At 36.7% G+C, this 19,622-nt stretch overlaps 1 protein-coding gene across 7 annotated transcripts in view; it reads left to right on the top strand.

Moving 5' to 3' along the window:
• Positions 1-19,622, top strand: part of LOC133737066 (uncharacterized) — a 104,351-nt gene that overhangs the window by 82,639 nt on the left and 2,090 nt on the right. The window contains exons 1-18 of one of the 7 annotated variants that reach the window (XR_009859803.1): positions 5,922-6,554; positions 8,155-8,216; positions 8,887-9,032; positions 9,588-9,659; positions 9,740-9,843; positions 10,148-10,463; positions 11,721-11,805; positions 12,370-12,462; positions 13,814-14,290; positions 14,376-14,458; positions 14,569-14,729; positions 15,189-15,275; positions 15,362-15,486; positions 16,077-16,229; positions 17,394-17,544; positions 17,762-17,945; positions 18,674-18,803; positions 18,896-18,983. The gene's annotated coding sequence lies outside the window, so the exon portion shown is untranslated. The other 6 variants (XR_009859804.1, XR_009859801.1, XR_009859802.1 and 3 more) reach the window with 6 other exon arrangements.

Raw genomic sequence — 19,622 nt, 5'->3', positions numbered from 1 at the left:
TTTCTTTTATTCCGAAGTCCTTTTTTTTTTCCCCCTCAGGACGAGTGGTAGCAATTTCCTTTAATTGACTAGTGTTTGAATGATATATAGTTGAGACTAAACATATCGGAATAGCTTAAACTAGCTTTGCGAGAGGTAGAAGATAGAAATGCATTAACATCAAGCTCAAGGGAAATGGTGAAGTAGATCCACTTAAGTTGTTGTAGTAGTCACCTTTTCATATGCGAATGCCCATCATATTAGCATTGACCATCACCACAGTTTTTAACTCGTAACATGACTATTATCATTCGTTGATGCATGAGTTTTGCTATAATTTCACGCACACTAACAATCCTTCCTCATTTGACCCAGAGTTGATTCGAAGGGAAGTCCTTGCTAATTAGGAAAGAGCCAAAGAGGCTTAGTTTTAATTTTCTCTTGATCTGGGTTTAGATTAATGGTACTGGTGCGCTAAGTGTAAATGGTACTGCACGAGATGAGCCATATCTGAAATATGATTCCTTCGGTTTCTAATAACTAAGGAATTAATATGGTTTTATGTTTTGGGTCCCCTGTAATTTAAGCCTTGTTTTTGTACCAGGGCACTTGCCAGTGATACAAATTATCCAGTTATTCCTAATAATAGTTAATGGCTACTACAAATTATCCAGTTATTAATAAAAATTAATGGCTACTTCCTTGAATTTTGAAGTTCTTGATGCAAGAGTAATAAATATGAGTAATACAGACCTCAACTTACAGGCGTACTTCAAATTTCCCAGATTATGATATTAAAGCAAGCCACGTAGGTGAAGCAGCTGAGGCATATCTGATCTCCTATTGATTTGGGGATGAGGGTTGTGGTCCTTGTGAGCATATTGGAAAGAAGAACCATGTGAACGTTATGCACTTATGTGTCTCTTCAGATGAGCTGCTTAGTCATCTTTTGAAGAATGACTACACAGAGGAGGCAGTCCCGTGTAGCATCATCTCCATTTGATTTTTATCAATCAGTTGTCTGTACAATCTTACGTAGTAGAAATCGGCGGATCCCATGGGAGACAAGAAACCAAAGCATGTAAACATGTCTATGGGGTAATACACATTCCACAGTTTTTTCATGAAAAAGATGATAAAATGAAAGATTGTGACAGAGTATGCTTCAACAGTTCCTATGATTCATTGTACCGAACGACAATGTTGAAATAAGATGCAACCATGTGCAAGCGAAACTGTTGCAGCACAAAGGTGTTTTATGACATTTACATGACTGTCAGTTTCATTCATAAATCCTAATGATGTAATTGGAAAATTTCAGTTTCACGAACTAAACGAGTCCTGAAAGTTGGATACCACAAAGATGAACTAGATTGCAGCAAGCACGTTCTTTGACTGCTGCAACTTCGACTGCTGCAGTTTCGCATTGTAGGAACTTATCATCTCCTCCTGCACAGAATGAAAAACAAATGAAATAAGCTTAACACTACAATGTAAAGGTGCCCTGACAACATGACTTGATTTATTAGTCGTCTTTTTTCAAGAACAAGAGCATTAAAACTTGAGATTACATACCTTGCAAGATTTTACCAAAGGCTCCAAAAATGATGATTGGAAGAATCTTATTGATTTTCCAAGTGACGTTCTATCCCGTTCTGTGGTTAAGCAAAATATATACAAGACCATCAATCATAAAAGAAAAGACAGAAGTAGCATCTTAGTGCAGCAACACTGCTGGAGCATTTCCTACATCAAACGTGGCTTAAAATCTCTCAAATATCTCAAGCTTTCTGGTTGCTCAAAGCTTGACAAACTGCCGGATGAGTTGGGTCATGTTGCCTGTTTGGAGAATCTTGATGTGAGTGGAAGTGGCATAAGAGAACTGCCCTCCTCTATTGGCATGCTTGAAGGACTTGTTTCTATATCGTTGAGAGATTGCAAACATCTTCACTGTCTTCCAAGCAGTGTAGGTGGCTTAAAATCTCTCAAAGATCTCAATCTTTCAGGTTGCTCAAAGCTCGACAAATTGCCGGATGAGTTGGGTGATGTTGCCTGTTTGGAGAAGCTCGATGTGAGTGGAAGTGGCATAAGAGAACTGCCCTCCTCTATTGGTCTTTTGAAAAACCTCAAAGAATTCTCTCTTGCTGGGTGTAAAGCAGAGTCACCTAAAACATGGAATATAATCCCCTTTCAGTTATTGCGAAAAAGAAGTCACATTCCGGCAGGATTGTCGTTGCCTTGTTTATCTGGTTTGCATTCATTAACTAAATTGAATCTAAGTGACTGCAATCTTTCTGAAGAAGCAATGCCCAGTGATTTTGGATGCTTGTCTTCATTAAGAGAATTAAATCTCAGCAGAAATCAATTCAGTAGACTACCCGAGAGCATCGGCCAACTCTCCAGACTTGACTATCTTCACTTGGAATGGTGCCAGAAGCTTCGGAGATTACCAAAGCTTCCATCTCATGTGTGGGTAGACGCTGACAACTGCATTTCATTAGATACATTGGCCAATCAAAGCAATTCGTTGGGACAAGGATATTTTGTTAACTGTTTCAAACTGGTGGAGAATCAAAGTTGTGAGAGTATAGCACTTTCATTGCTAACACGATGCCTTAAGAGTCCAGCCAATAAAGAATTTGGCTTTGTTGTTCCTGGAAATGAAATTCCAGAGTGGTACAATCACCGAAGTGTGGGGTCTTCAATAACCGTAGAGCTGCATCCAGGTTGGTTTAGTAACAAGTGGATGGGATTCGCCTGCTGTGTCGTTTTTAGACCCCTCAAACCACTCCCGCCTTTGGTTCACTGGCACATTAAATGCGAACTGAGTGCCAATGGAGAATCCTTGCATCACTTTAGGAGTTTGGAGTTTGGGGGAGAGTGGGGTCAACCTGTGTTGGGTCACATTTGGTTGTCGTATGTGCACAGAGATGGATACTCCTCCCAACATAAGTGGCAGGATATTTACACTCAGCTTGTATTCTCATTTAAAGCAGGTGGAAATGAAATCAATGAGGAAAATGTGCAAGTGAAGAAGTGTGGGGTCCGTATGATATATGAGGAAGATGCAAAGGAGCTTTCGGAAACATTATTGAAGCAGAGCAATATTGACATTAATACCAAGCAATGCCTTCAACACAATGACGGTGATGAAGCATCTAGTAGTGCAAGTCAGGCTCATCCAAAAAGAATTAAACAAACTCCACCTTGACGGTGGAATCCCTTATATTCATGACCAGAAACATGGTTAATGTTCTTTTATTTTATTGAAATAGTAAAATTTAGTTAGTTTAAAATTTTGAATGTCTCTTTTATTTTATTGCTATATATATCCTGAAAAGCAAATTGACACGGAATTGGTAATTATGATAAATGAAAAAGTCACTCATCTTGCTTTACTAAAAAAGAAAGGCTGATCAAATTTTTGAGTACATTGTACATTTATCAATGTCTTCCTATCCTGGGAGTCAAATTATCTACCCAACCTTGAATTTGGCCTATTTTTGTGCCGTACACGTTAAATTTTTAGTAGAACATTTAAAATGCCGTCTCTTATGTGTTCCAATAAAGTTAATAATTATTCCAGATTCATAAACCAGAATTCCTAGTAGTGTTAATCCCATTCAAATTCAAAAATATATAAGTTGTCATAACTCATAAGCAAGTATAAATGTGTGCTACCCAATGATTCTAATTAGTTTGCTTTAGCTTGGATAAGTTTTACGGGATTTTCTTGCCTATATTCTTATGTAAGTTTGTAAACTATGGCCAATTGGTTGTTGATTATTGAATAGCAATTATCAACTTCTATAATATTAATGGTGTCCATAACATCATGGTGTATTGATCAATTGTATTAGGGTTTTTATCATTAGGTGGGGTCTGAATTTTTTCGGACTGGACACAATGGTACTTGGACTTTCAAAGTGATCAAATAGGTACCTGAACTTCCAAAACCACATCAATAAGGTGCTTTCGTCTATATTCCGTTATCTTTCCGTTAAGTACAAGAGCAAATCAGACATTTGACTCAAATTGACCACTAAATGACTGTCATAACCCCAACACTATTTATGTGAAACTTTCCATCATATTTTACCTCCAATTATTGTTTCCCGATAAATAATAACGGCAATCATTCCAACATCATGTTTTCTTGAATAATTTTTATTGTTCTTAAAAAATTATTGCAATTAATTTTTATAAAATAAAATTAAGGAACCAAAAAAAAGTGATTATACAAAAAAGTATCTATTAATCTTTATTATAATACTGATTTTATATATAAGAATTTGGTATGTCTATTTGTGTTAAGATAATCACTTTTTTGAGTTACCGTAATTTTCATAATTTTATTGTCAGTTAACATGCAAGCTTGGCAATTAGGGTTATTATGCTTCATTTTTTCAGAATATTTTATTGTATAATCACTTTTTTTTCCCTTAAATTTACTGTCTAAAAATTAATTACAATTATGGACTAATTTTTGAAGAACAATAAAAATTATTCTTTTTTGAGTAATGCCGCGGGGGCGGGATAATATATTAATCACAAGCCAGAATAGGTCGTTACATACCCTTCCACTGTCATTTAAAGACAGACAAGAAGTCAGTGGCTATACCCACAAGTGGTACGTACATATAGTCCTACTCATTGTACAATCAAATATGTAGAGATAGCGGCTATCCTCCTTCGGTACTACTCCAAAGACGCTAAAGAGACATTAGGTCTACATTTGTGCTTAGGTTCCTAAAACAAGGAGTTTATTGTAAAAAACAAGCTAAAACATAGTAAAGGTCTAGGGCAACAACCCTAGCCCAAAATAGCAGGCCCAAGAGCATCCAAAGGAATAGTCCAACGTCAGAGCCCATCAAGCTGGCCTGGCCCCAGCCCATCAACCTCGACGACATGTCGTACGCCACAAGCCAGTGCTCCAGACGAAATGTCGTACGCCATAATCCTAGCAACATTGCTTGACCCATTCCACCATGACCTGTGCCGCGTCGATCTACGCCTCCGCGACTCCCACATGCTTCGGCCCAAACCGTCGTGCCTCACGCCGCCACAGCTCACGCTAGAAACACGCCACCACAGTTCATGCCGTCCTGAAACACGTCGTCCGAAATTCTACTGGTCTTGATGAACATACCCACGCCGCCGGTTGAGATGCGACCAGAAAAAACCAAAGGTGAGCTGTCAGGAAACTATCCGAAGTGCAGCACCCATTGATGATCCTCGGACCAAATCAAATCGAAGACCCGTCCCGCAGCAAACCCCAAGACGACAGCGAGGCCGTAGGCCAGCACCGATCGATTCGCCGCCGGACAAGATCGGATATTGAAGCGGAAAAAAACCGGACTTTGGGGTGTTAGGGTTTCTCTCTCTAGGAAGAGTGCATATTACTATGTTAAAAATAAAAATTATTCAAGAAAACATAATGCTGGAATGATGGATATTGTTTTTATTTATCGGGAGACAATAAATTGGAGGTAAAATATGATGAAAAGTTTCACATGAATAGTGTTGAGGGAAGAGTAAATTGTTTTTGGAGCAAAAATAAGATAGAAAGGATAAAAATGTATTTACCCACATATCTACGTATAATCGGAGTATAAATATACAAGAATTAAAAACTTACACATGGTTTCGCTTCCACCCATGTCACCGTAGAAGGTTGCGTGTGCATCGTGCCAGTCATGGTCAGGGCTCTCGCCGATTGGATTGCTCATGGTTTGGACAGAAAGAATGATGATGAAAACTGTCGCAGCTCCGAACAAGTTCTGGAATTTACTCATGGCTAGCATTATGGTAGTGGGAAAGCAATTAACTGAAGCAATGCTACTGCAAGTCTACAACCCAACCTCATGACTTTGAATCAAATTTATAGCACAACAGGAATCAGACATAGTCTCAAGCTAACATTTACTATATGGCTAAAGGAAAGATGGGTTACTGTTCCTAAGAACTGTAGCTTATGAACAGTGAAGGCTTAGTAATAGTAGAAGCTCGAGCCGAGCCGATGCTATAAATTACCGTTTTGTTCTTTTAAAAGAATAATTTACAGCCTCCATTCGACACACGTCGCACCGATGGTGCCGGAAGTGTTGATTTACTTTCTGCGTGTTTGCTTTGGAGAAGGACAGGTACTCCTTTGATCTGCGCGAAGAGAGTGAGAAAGAGGTGGACAGAGAGAGAGAGGGTGCTGAACTTGGTAGACTCCAACTGGAGATTGTTTGTTGATTATTCATTGGCTTGAACAATTCTGGGGATTTGGCGAAATGGGTTTTTGCCCCTCATTGTTTCTTTAATACAACGGTGTCATAGATTGAGAGAGAGACATGAAGAGGGAAATTCACATCACGAGACTGATGGGAGAGAGAAGGAGAAGCATCTTTTTGATAGTACAAATATAAGAGAAGAAGAAGAGGGAGACGGGAAGGAAAGCAGAGGCAGAGTAAAGAAAGGAAAAGATGAATGTAAATAATGAAGAGGAAGAGCCTTTGGGATTTCGATCCACTCTGATCAAAATTCCAAGTTGTGCGACAGAGGTCAGCTCTGGAGTTTCCAAGAGAAAGGTACAATTTTACATTCAACCTTCTTTCTATTCAATTCAACTGCCCTTTTGTTTTCACGTATTAATTAGCGTCTGCAAATTTCGCTGTGAATGGATCTTTCACTCTTTTCGCACATGCCCAGATCGGTTTTTTTATTGCGTTTAATTGCTTTAAGCTGAATTCTTTGATGTTTTGAATTGGAGGTCTCAATTGGGTTTTGGTGATTGTTTTCCTTCGTTTTTTGGTACTTGATGTGGGTTTGGAGGTTGGTAATGTAAAGTAGCTTCCTTTTCCTTTTGATCATTTGTGAGCTACTATAGTTCTATTTCTAACAGAAAGTTGTTCATTGTGTGATTTATGATTCTGGGTTACGTTTTGGTTAGTATTGATTGAAGAGTTGGTTCAAACTTGAAACTCACTGTCGTTGCTGAGAATAATTGGTGTTCGATTAATCAGTTGCATATTTTGCTGTAATTTGGTTATGATCGAGAGGGTTTTGGCAATTATCAGTTTTAGTATGTGATCTGAAAATAATGCCGGTTAGATTTCATCAGGGTTCATTAGTAACTTCATGTTCCGAATAAGTGGAGGTTGCGTTTGTTGGATTTGATTTTAGTTTTCAGTAAGTTGTAGAAATTTAGTTTTTGGAATGAGATTCTCTTCCTTCACTGCCATGGATGTCGTCTATGCTTTGAAGAGGCAGGGAAGAACCCTCTATGGATTTGGGGGTTAAATGTTTGTTTAGGATATGGGTTTAGATCTGGGCGTGATGAAAATTCTGCTGTTAATGTAATAATCAAGTAATACAAGTTTTATTTCTCAGTAAATCATGCAGTTTTGTTTTGCTTTGTTTGGCATTTTCAGCTCTCTGGTGAAATTGTTTGGAGCAATGGTCAAGTGTTTTCTGACTATATAGTTGGTTTTCATGGTTTTTGTTAGATTAGAACTAGGCTACTAGGTTTACAATAAATTCCAGAACTATGTGATTAGTAATTAGTATTTGGTTTTGCAAATTAGGTGTTTAATTGACAAATTGGGGGTGCATTTGGGTATGCATTAGACTTCTTTCATGTAATTTCCTGACATTGAAAATTTATTCTAAACTTTTCTTCCAAATTTAAAGCATGTGTGCAATCTTTGAAATGTTTGTCATGGCAGAAATTTATGTTCACTTTCACCTCTGTAGCTAAATGTACCTCTGAACATAAAGAGATTTAAATACCTAGAAATAGATTAAGAGCAAGTTTTGAAGTGTGGCAAGAGAAAATGTTTTCAGCAAAAGCAGGATTGATCCTTTGGATTTCGGCGTATAATGCTGCAGCCAAGGCAAGAGTTTTCAGTAGATTATTATTTGGTGCCAATGCCAAGCTGCCAAGCTGCCGTTGGATTTGCATAGCTGCAGTAGTATTTGAGAAATTGAATCGCATGCAACCTAATTGGATTTGAGCCTTTTGATCCAACTATATGAACAGTTGATCTGTCTAGGTTTGTTGAGAAATTGAATAATGGTCGGAGTTCGTTCTTCTTTTGAATGCTGAAATGTTATCTTAAATTTTAATTACTGTTGTTTGGTGATTATTGATCTTAATTTTTTTATACTGACCAGTTTTTTGTTTTTCAGGTGCTCTGTGCAAAATTTCTTACTGCTTTTCCATTGGGGTTTGCTTTGAGTGAATCAAGATGGTATGTTTCTGTTGATAAGATTCTCGATTTCTATTTAATGTTTAAGTGACCTTAGTGGGAGCAATTACAATAGTTGATTCGAGTTCTATACATGTATTTGTACATTTTAACAAAACATGAGAAAGTATTCTGAATTCAAGTTCCGTTATAGGGGCAAACAAAATACTTAGCTCAGATAATCCTTCTAATTCTTGCTCTGTATGCTTTGAATCTGGGTATTGTTTGCGTTTTCTATGTGTAAAGTAATTCACTCCCTGCTTCTTTAATTTCTGCATTTGGCATAAATTGTGCTCCTCTTTTTCAGCTGAAACTGATGAATTTGACAATGAAGGTTTTTTTTTTTGGGGGAGGTTGCGTCTATTATTCTGGAATTTAATCTCAGTTTCCTCGAATGTTCTTTGTCTTCTCAGTTTCCTCAAATGTTCTTCGTCTTCTCAGTTTATGGGTTTACTTCCTATGCAATAATATCTGTATATTTTGAGAACTTCACAATTGAAATTTAGATAGAGTAATAGAGTCAAAGATGTAGACACACGTTTCTTTTCTACCTTGATGTTACACCTCCCCTACCCCTTCACCCAAAAAAAAAAAATTACAGAATGAATGTCACTCATATTCTGCTTCAATAAGGTACAAAAGATCACTCATTTGTTTCTTCGTTGTTCTATAGGATGAGTATTTTAAAGCTTATTAGGCTGCTTTAATAAAAAGACAAGAAGAAGAAGAAGCAGCAAAGAGTCTTCAGGTTGGCATGAAATCAAAACTTCGAAGATGAAGGACACGATAATGTTGACTGGGAAGAGGCTCCAGTTGCAGGTACATATCATTATTTGACAATCTCTGTTCAATTCCACTTGATGTTTGATTTGAATTCTCAACCTCCTTGGGTCGAAGAACAATGAAAATGGCATGTTGATATATACTTTCTTATATCAAATGTCAAATGTGATGGATTCTTCTTTAATGTACTTGAATATTGATGTGTTGCACAATGGTCTTATTGGCATCATTTTTTTTTTTTTTTGGGATGTTTCCTCTTCTCATTTGACAAGGCCTCCTTTGTAATACACACCCCAGAGACATTCGTATCTTTCTGGTCGTTAGATGAGTTGAATTGAGGGAATATTGTAGGGCAAAAAATGGAGAAGGGTAGATAATCCATAGATGCATATCTTCCACTATAAAAGATTGCAGCTGGACTTCATATCCTATCCTATTACTAAGCATATAAACATGATATAGTATTTCCATAAATTATTGCACAATTAGGTAGATACAAATGTATAATGTATGTATGTATATAAATATATGTCACACAAAAGTTCACATGGTCCGTTTCAACTAATTCTGTATCAATATATGCAATCTCAGATGCATGAGAGCTTTCCAACTATTGAAGAAAGAACATACAATTCAAAAAAGAGGCTCAAGGCTTATTTGCAAGTGATGATCAATACCGCTGAACTTTAGTTTTTTATTTTGGTGTATATATTGAAAGTTAATTGTACTATATGAAAGTTCAGAGTCAATCAATAAAATAGAGGCAGAGCTTGAACCTGAGCTTCAGAGGTTGGCGCTAAATATGAATACTTCTACTTTGGATGGAGGATTAACTTATCTTGATGAGGTTCAAAGTCTATGCTTATCATTGCAATTTTAAGTTTAAGCAGCACAAGTTTACTTTTAATCTAACATTAGATTTTCGTTTATTGAGTTCAACCTAGCTGTGAAAAAAACATTTGGCTTTTTTCCTACTACTGAAGTAATCTTTTGTACTGAAAATTTGTGGGCGATTCCAGTTCACTTGAAACATGGAAGTAGTGAAGAAAACCCTGATTTTCGTTCTGTTTTTCTTGGTATGACTGTTGCTCAGTAAACATTATTAAGTTTTTATGTGCTTGATTCCTTTTTTTTCTTTTTCTTTATTGCAGAACATCAGTTGTAGGAATGCTACATGTTTTCTACAACGTACTGTATGTGCTTGATTGAGTTGGCAAGGCAAGCTGGGCCAACTGAGACTGGAAGTTGTCCCGAGTAAGAGGAAACTAATTAACATGCAAAAGGTTGCGAAGAAGTTATGAACACATGTATTCCCACCTAGCTTTGAATTAAGGAAGGTTTAGAGGACCTGCGTGCTTTTGGATACAAGCTTCTTTGGTTTCTTTTGCTCAGATGACAAGGCAAACTACAATGATATCAGTGCTTGAAATCATTATAGACCATATACTATTATACTCTATCAATAAGGTCAGTGCTTGCAAATCACTGTTATGTAAATATTTGTACAACAAATGTGCTTAGCAAGCAAACCCACCCGCGGCATCGCGCGGGACGTATTATACATACATCTAAAGCAGAAAGCCAGAAAGCCCTGTTCCTAAGCCCTGTTCATAAGGGCCTGAAATGGAGTGACGCTTTTGCCCTCCATTTTTGTCTCAATTACAGTTTGGTTTCGTTGTTTACTGTTGTTGTGCGGTGGGTTTTTGTGGTATTTGGTTTGTTTGGTCTGATGTATGAAAAGAGAGATGGTCGATGAATTGAGGGACTGAGAGAAATAGTGAGGTAGAGAGATAGAGAGAGAGAGAGAGAGAGCTTCAGAGTGAGGGTGGTATTTTATACATACATAACGATCTAGGATCTAGGGATAGAAAGAAAGAGGGAGCTTCAGAGAGTTGGAGGAAGAAAGAAAGAGAGAGGTGTTACTGTGAAAGGAGAGGTAATTTAGGAAGAAGGGGAAGAGGGATTTGAAGCCGGTTTTGCCCTTCGTCGCCGGTGAATTAGGGCCTGTCGCTCTTAATTTGGATCAGAAGATCGGTTTTGAAGGGAGAGAGAGAAAGGTTGTCGTTCAGACCCCCAAAAAAAAAAAAAATAAACGCGAAAGAAAGGTTTGTGGTGTTTGAAGAGAAGGATAGAGAAGAGGATTTGGTTTCGGCAGTAACGAATTTGTGGCTTTAGCGAGTTTGACAAGAGTTTGTGTGTAAGTTTTCTGCTTCTGCTGTTATTGCTTTTGTCAGTTTTTGTGTGATTCGGTTTTTGAGTGGGTGTTTTGTTGTTGGCGGTATTGAATTGGTATGGGTTTCTGCGTTTTGGGGGTTTTGTTTGTCTGCGGGTCTGGGTTGTTGATTATTGATTGGAGAGGTTTCAAGTTATGATTTTACTGTATGTTATATCGATAGGGAAGTTATTAGGTAATGACTTCGCCTGAAATTTCAGTTCTTTATTGAATTTTGGAAGGTTCGTTTGCCATGCATGGTGAACGCTTTGTGGGTTTTGAAGTACGATTCGAGTTGTCTGATTCGAAATTGAAAAAACCAATCAAAAATTCAATTGGTGGGTATTTGAATTTGGATTGCGAATGCTCTGTTTTTTTGTTCAGATTCATGGCTGCTAATTATTAGCTTTTAGAGATGAATTTTAGCCCTGGATAAAGGCTTGATAGAGGTTGGCTTTATGTTTGATGAGAGGTCATAAAACCTTTTTTCTTTTGGGATTTTGTTGAAACAGAAGAAAAAAAGAAGAAGAACAAGAACAAGAAGAGGAAGAAGAAAAGGAAGAAGAAGAGGGAAGTCGAATAAATTGATCATCCCAGGTACTTTTTCTGTGAATTGCTGCCCAGTATATGTCAGTTAAAAACTTAAAACAAGTTGCCAGCTTTTGCTTATTTGAAATACTATTTACCATATCTGATTACTCATGTTTATTTACGGGTGTTTATTGGGTTACTGAATTTGGAGTTTGATGTGATTCAGTTTATAAGAGATGTAAGATAAAAGAAAAGATTTTCTTATCAGCTATTGGAATTATTGGGTTTTGATATGGGGAGGAAGGGGGTGACTTTGGGTGGTAGGTAAGAATGATTTTCTGGGTTTCAGCTATTTATGATCTTCTGAAAACTGGAGTTATGATTTTCTGGTTCCTTTCTTTCTTTCTGCTGGGTTTTGGATCTTGGCTATATATGTAATAGAGCTTGGTAGCTGAAAATATGTGCAGCTACTGTTAGAAATATAATTAACTAATCAGTGTTTGCTCAATTTGACTTTCAAACCTTTGTGTTTTTTTTCTTTTTTTTTTTTGCTTTCACTTCTGTTTACAGCAAATTTGTGTTCAAGTTAGATTTGACATGGATTTAACCTCTAGATATGATATACTGCAGGGATTTCCATAAGCATATCAAAAGAGGCAGCTAATACAGTTTGAGAAGAATCTTAGAACTTAGCAAAGAGCACATCAGTTGATAGCAGCAAAGGTAACAGTAGCTAAACCAGTAGGAATGCATAAAACAGTACTTACAGACTTAAATGATATTACTATTTGCTGATACCTTTTTGCCATGTGCATACTATTTGGATCAATCTTTTATTTTTTGGATCAATCCCAGCACAAACTATTTGCTTTTGTATTCGCTTAATTTCTGTTTTCGATGTAAATGTAGGTCATGCTTCTTATCAGAATTGGTCTGTGGGATTTGGTCAATTTCAGTGGTTGGTTCTTTTTTTTTTTTTTGGGGTTTTGTCTTATTGCATGTGATTATTTGAAATTTGTTCTTGGTTTCTTTTAGTGTTGTTCGTGTTTAAAAGCTATTCTGATTATCATATTGTCTGCTATGTAAGCTTTTTGATCGTTATGCAATCCGAATTAAGCTATTAGAATGCATAGCTGGAAGCAAAAATGTATCAGAATTAAATCTATGAATGACAATGTTTCATAGTATTTAAATTAGGCTAATTAGACTAATAGCAGACAAAACTGCTTAGTTTCTTCACCATTATATTCCATATTATTGCCGTTTAATCACTGTTTTTTTCTTGAGAAAAAAAAAAGGAACGGATTTAGGTGATAACTGTAAATGATTTTCTGAGGTTTCGAATTGTTATTATAGGGGTTACATGTTTGTACGCTTTCGGTGTTCGGATCATGGCAAGTAGGATTGCAAGAGTATGGACAGTTTATCTTTTGGAATGGAGTTCGGTCATAGAACCAGTCTCTAACTGCCCCTGCAATTGTCTGCACATGAGTTTTTACAGAACCAATTAAAATTAGTGTATTTGCAAGCAGGAGATAAAACCTAGATATTTTTCTTTTGAAAGAGGGTGTTTGTGGTCTTTGTTACCATTTTGTTAAGAAGTCGCCTGCAATTCAGTTTGACAGTATAGATAGCAAGAGTCTGAACATTCGTCTCCTGCAATCTCGCTTTTCTGTCTTAATCACAACAATGAACAATACTGTGATTAAGAATCTTAGAGGAAATTTAAACCGTCTAAAAGTGTATCAGACAATGATCCTCATCACCTACCAAATAAAGAAATCATTTGATTACCGTTACACAAGTATTTAATTGAGTCCTATCTTTATTCCATTTGGGGTCCTATCTGGGTTTCATTTTCATTTACCTTTCTCTTTCTGGGAATCAAATAATGCAGTATGAAGCTAAGCTGCAAATTTCCTTTTAGGGCCTTCGGCTTTGATAGTGTGTATCAACTCCAAAAGTTAACTATGTAGCTGTTTATGTACCATAAGATAATTCTATCTTACAAGTAGGTTTTTTTTTTTTGGGTAAATTGTGAGGATGTTTTTTAATCTGAATTCTGTTGCTACAGTTTGGACGAGAACATTGCAATTTTTTTGTGCCGCAGCATCGCGCGGCTGGGTTTTCTAGTTACCTAGCTATATACTAATGATGGTTACTGTTCCTAAGGCACTGTTCATAAGCATATGAACAGTGACGGCTCCAGCCGAGCCGGTCATGGATGAAAAGTCTCTGTTACCCGACACCTGTCTACCGTCCCAAAACTCCCGCGTCTTTCTTCTTGACACCTGGTCTGCTGCTCAGTCCTATCATGTCTTCGCTACTTCACTGCACAGAGAGGTGGAGAAAGAGAGAGAAATAGCGAAGAAGGTGGTACTGTTTGTTGGCATCTATGATTCGGATTCGATCTTCCCTGTGTAAATCTGGAAGTCTCTATCTACACGGAGAGAGGCGTCTATCTACAGTAATATTTGCTGAGCCAGATTATCGGGTTTACTGATCGATCAAAGCTGGATAGAGTTTGGGTTCTTCTTGATTCATCGAACAGGTATTAATTGTTGAACTGATCTAATTGAAAGCATTGAAATTATATTCTTTCTTTTGTTTGATTCAAGATTTTGTGGGTGTTTCAGAAAGCGGACTGTTCAGCGAAAGAGCCTGGTTTCAATCCCAGTGGCTGCTCTTGACCTTGATAATGAAGAAACTACAAAAGAAGGTACAAACCACTTTGGGTTTTCGTGATTTCTTCTGTATTTTGAAATTTAAATGCTCAATTTTTTCTTTCATTGATCTTTTTTACTGAAATTTGAGTATTTTGATGGGCAGAGAGTGAGAAAGAGAAGTTAGAGCCTGAAATTGTTGTTGTGAATGAAGAAAAGAAAACATGAGAAGATGAGAAGAAGGGTGAGAGGTCTGGTGCTTCGTGCTCAAGCTTGAATTTTCCTTGCATGGATAAGCTCAGGAATGAGCTTTCGCTTTCTTGAGAGGTATCGACTTATAGGATGAGTAAAGCTTATTCCTGAGCTTATTCCTGATTTTGATAGGATGAGTAAAAAATGAGATGGTTGTTATTCTGTGGCTTATTTGGGGAATTGTAAGGTATCGGTGGGTTTTTTTTTCTTAGAATAATAATATATCATACTGTACAAGTGAAGAATTTTGAATATTTATAAGCTGCAGCTGCTGTAATTGCATTGATGAAGACACCGTTACTCTGGCCTAATTAGTTTGGTTTCATGGATTGCTAATCTTAGTGTCAGACTATGCTGCTGATGCAGTATAGCATTACTTCAATCTACTAGATTCTCTAAATGTTAGGTTTCACATGGTTGATTAATTTTATTATATGTGATATAAATTTGTACAAAATAGTGGTGCTGGTGTTAGAAATCGGAAATAGGGATGCAAATTTGATAGACATTTCTGTTGTCCCTTTTGATGAGCAGTACTTTCCAAAGAGGCCTTGGCAAAGAAACAATCCACCAAAACTAGAGAGGCCGTTGAATTATTGTCAACAGGAAAGAGCTATATTGGTGAGTCAGAATGCTTTAACTTTTATTCTTCCATTCTACATTATGGAGTCGAAAATATATGTAATTGCTATGGTGCATCAATGCAGGTGCAGCTAATGAAAGACTAGACAATGTGTTCGGCAATCTCACCAATCAGCGAGGAATGGTTCTTCCTTTTGAACCGCTCTCAGCTACATCTGATAAAATCAGATATGCTGTTGACATGCCACAGGTACCTTCAATTCATTTTTTGCCCATTTATTTTGAAATAAACTTGGACTTCTTAGATCACATTGAATTATAGATGGCTTATTTGTTTGTTAATTCATTGTATCTGATGAACTCTGGCTTGGCCTTGACACCTGCTACCAGAGGTGTCTGGAAGTTTTTTTCATTTCTTTTACTCAATATGGAAATACTCAATATCTATTATGACTATGATGCTTGGGTTTCATGGGGTTCACATAAAACCGATATTTCATTTACCATGTTGAAAGAATTTGTCATAGTTTTTCGCTCAGTATGCTGTTTCTACATGTTATTTGGTTTAAAATACTGCGTCATTAAGTGCATGTCATCCATTCAGAGGCCCTGCTAAACTATGGAAGTAATTAGAAAGAAGTTTGATTAAGTGTTCAAAGCTAATGTTCCTTTGAATCACATTTAAATTATGCAGGTGAACTACAATGTACTCTTATAAAAGTGAGTTTCTAGGAAGTAATGAAATGTGCTATTATTTCAATCTGAGTGTTTTGGTGGGATGAATTTATATGAAACATTATGTGGATCTCAACTTTTTCTCTCTCATTTTGTGAAAAACAGTTCAGACCATACGATAGAGGTTCCAGGGACCATAGTCCAGATGAAGCAAAGGGAAAGCTTCAGGAGACAACTATTCATTTGAGGATTGAAAATCAGGGAGATAAAATGAACTGTGAAAATGGCGCAACTGAAGGCACATATCTAGCAGAAAAGGTTAGATTATGGACCCTCACACCTTTGTTGACATAGAACATAATTCTTAAATGTTTAAGCATTGGAAACCAACCGTACTTTTCTAAAGAATCTTCAGCATTAGATTTAGAAATAGGTAAACACAATATGAATGCAGAAGCTCAATGATTCATCTTATAAGTAGGACTCACAAAATCAACTAATAGATGCACAAGTCAATGCTTGATTACTCTTTGGCCCAGTTCCACAAATTGAGGAATCTTGATTTTAATCACACCACAAGTGCAAACCAGAGTCACAGAAACATGCATGTGAAAGAAGTGTCGAAACAAAGTACCTCCAATTAGGTAGACAATTCAAGGCTGACAATGAGTCACAAAAGATACATTGTGGTAAACACTTTAAGATCCTTAGGGAAGGGCATTTGTTTTGGTTGTTGTTATGAGAGGCTGCACACCAAAACACATTTTAGTTGTGACTCAACTTAGTTTCATTCCCCATAAGTTTGTCAGGTTCTACTTTCAGAAATAGTTTGTGTATCATCAGAAGTCATTTTACTAATCTGGTCTCTGGTAGTATGTAGTAGTACCTTTATTGAACTGTATCATCACTAATGCAACAGCAGCAACTTCATAGGATTGTGGTGCCCTTTTGTAACAATATCTTTCTATTTGAAGAACAATACTTGCAGAACTGGACAATAACTTTATAGGATTGTGGTGCTCATTTGTAACAATATCTTTCTATTTGAAGCTATGATGAAATTCTCAGTCTAAAAGAAAGAAGATCAGCTTTGTTTTTTATTCTCTGCCACTTGATTTCAGTTATGTTGAGCTATTGGATTTTGCATTTTATCGTTGTTGTGATTGTCACAGTTTTGTTAGAAGCTGACATTTTTTCGTGCTGTCCGAGTCTTGGTCTCTCTGTATCCAGTAAGAATTTATGATTTTCTGTTTTCGATTTATGTTTTCGTGATTATACGTAACAATAAGAATAAACAAAGTATTGGTGTTAAATAACCTGTGAGAGTGTGAATTTTAAATCCATAAATGATTTAGGCCAATATTGGCCTCAGAGAGTGTACGATCAATAATATTTTTGTCCATGAGTTGTAGATCGATTTATTTGTACGACACGTTCCAGTCTTGCTATGTCTAAATATCTTGCTTATATGTGGTGCCGCAGGCATATACCAATTTCCTTTGAAGAAAAAGAAGAAATACACATTGCAGCCTGGTTTTGGTTTCAGTGGGGATCCCATCATTACAACTCATGCAAGCAAGTTAATGCTGTTGAAATCAACTTCACACCATCTAGAATATTACATACTAGCAAGGTATGATCTCGGTCGATTAGTTTTGATGCTCAATTTAACGTTCATTGTGCTTCTGTGTGAATGAGATTATCATTGAAATTGGTTTTTGGTTCAAACTTTTTGTTTTGTTTTGGCTCTGTTACTTTGTTGCTACTTGCTAGATGACTGATCTCATTCACATTAAAATTCATCTTAAACTTTTGAGTGATCTGTGCATTCATCAATTTTTCGGTAACAGAAGTTGCAGTTTGTCTCCTTCCTCATCAAAAGTTAAGTTGAAGGCATATGCTGATCGAGCTTCATGAGGAAGGAGTCGTCGAACAGACATGCCATAATTAAAAGCAACTTCTTCAAATGCAAGGAATGTTATAAAAAAAAAGATGAAGCAATGAGAAGCAGTTCAAGCAACTAATGTGAGGCTGGTAACTAAGTTCACTTCTCTTGCAAATTCTTATTTGTTTCCCCCAAATTTTTCATGTTCTACCAGAAGTATGCTTTTTCCCTTAAAATTAAAAGAAGGCAAGAAGAAGAATTAAAAAATAAAATAAAAAACTGGTGAAAAACAAAAGGATGATTCAAAGTCCCTTGATTGCCTAAAAGGGATGATAATTGGCTTATTCTAATTTCTTGGACAACTATGTATGAACCCCCAGCAGATATATACTCTTTTAGGCGGAAATAGGATTCCTCAGATCACTATCAGAGGCAAGAAATCTGCAAGGATAAATATACCTCCTTTGTGCTCCATAGCTCGGCTTCTTCTGTTGGTAGATATTGATGTATTCTTTTTAATTATAAGTCATCCTCACTTGCAGAGAGAACAGTAGTAGTTTTATTTTTCTACTATTAAAACACCACTTTTTGTAATATGTAAAATCAACCCAGTTTCAATTAACAGTTTTTACTTTACAATTGTGACTATTACGAACAAATTAGAGAAATGAAAAAACAAACCCGCAGCATCGCGCGGGAATGTTGTCTAGTATTTGATACCGGTTACTGTTACTACTGTTCATAAGGGAACGAAAAGACGGTTCTGCCCTCATTTGGATTTTTTTTACGCCTCTGCCACTGACCTTTTGTTTTTCCACTCTCTTCCTCGAGAAGCCTCCTAGACCGACAGTTGTTTTCGTCCTTGCTTTTTTTTCAGTGGTGGATTGGTATAACGAACCTCGCCGGAGTTGGAGATCGTGGAGAGAGAGAGAGAGAGAAGAATCAAATATTAGGTTTTGCGCTGAAGGAAAGAAGAAGTGGAAAAGTTGAGGCATCTGATTAATAAGGTTATCTTCTTCTCTGACTGATGAGTTGGTAATTCAATTCCCATAATTGGAAGAGCTGGAGTCATTTGATTGGTAATATATGAAATTAACAGGGGAAGAAGGTAGATAAGATAACTCGGAGAAAAGGAAGAGGGGGACGGGAAGCTGTCACGGTTTCGTTTTGATTTTGCACAACAATTGGTATTTTTTTTTCTTTTTCCAGAATCGCAACTCGATATGTTTGTGTTGGGTTCTTTCTCCGGTATTTGTAATTTTTTTTCCCTTGAGTTTTTGGGTTTGCATGGTTTTTGGGATCATTGATTCAAGGTTTGGGTGGCTGTGATCTTAATGCAATTTGGACTCTGGAGTCTGGAATATCGGTTTTATCTATTTTAGGTGTTTGGGGGATTAATTTTGAGATAGATTTTCATGATCTTCATAGTCTCTGCAAGTGTTTAGGGTATTGTAAAATTAAGAATTAGGTGAGAGCCAATGAACCCAGCTATGCTATTAATTTCTTCGTTACTAAAGTGATGGCTCATGATCTGATCGTTTACATATTATTTTAGCCCATGTGTTTATCTTGCAAAGTTGCAAAAATGTGTTTACATCAATATTCAGGTCATTAGGTGCTATGATTATGCATTCTTTGGTAAAGTGAAAAAAATGTCAAAAATTAATGCCAAGAGGACCTTTTTTAACTTCTGTTTGAGAACATGAGCTTCAAGGACATGGGCTTCTGCTCAAGTATATTAGTATTTATTTCTGCTCATACTGATTTATATCAGTTTCAAGGACATGGGCTTCTGCAGACTTGGTTTCTCTTTAGATGAATAGTTG

Source organism: Rosa rugosa, chromosome 3 (assembly GCF_958449725.1).
Source record: "Rosa rugosa chromosome 3, drRosRugo1.1, whole genome shotgun sequence".
Lineage (NCBI taxonomy): Eukaryota > Viridiplantae > Streptophyta > Magnoliopsida > Rosales > Rosaceae > Rosa > Rosa rugosa.
This window is presented reverse-complemented; position numbering and strand designations above follow the sequence as displayed.